Source organism: Seriola aureovittata, chromosome 15 (genome assembly GCF_021018895.1).
Source record: "Seriola aureovittata isolate HTS-2021-v1 ecotype China chromosome 15, ASM2101889v1, whole genome shotgun sequence".
Taxonomy (NCBI): Eukaryota; Metazoa; Chordata; class Actinopteri; order Carangiformes; family Carangidae; genus Seriola; species Seriola aureovittata.
This window is the reverse complement of record NC_079378.1, coordinates 9,026,144-9,026,364: the sequence shown is the minus strand read 5'-3', so window position 1 is coordinate 9,026,364 and position 221 is coordinate 9,026,144.

The window sequence follows — 221 nt, the reverse complement described above, 5'->3', positions numbered from 1 at the left end:
TTGTCTTGTCTTATTCCGTTAATTGAATCCATTTAAAAACACGTTGTATGTTGAAATGCTTCGACTCTGAAACATTAGAGTTCCAAATCATCGTTAATGTTATAATTTAAAAGAAAACTGCTCCATGTTCAGGGGGGTCAGTTCACACAAATTACAACCAACATATTATCATACTCATCTCCAGCTAAAATGTGATGACACTGAAATTCCACCCATCTCAG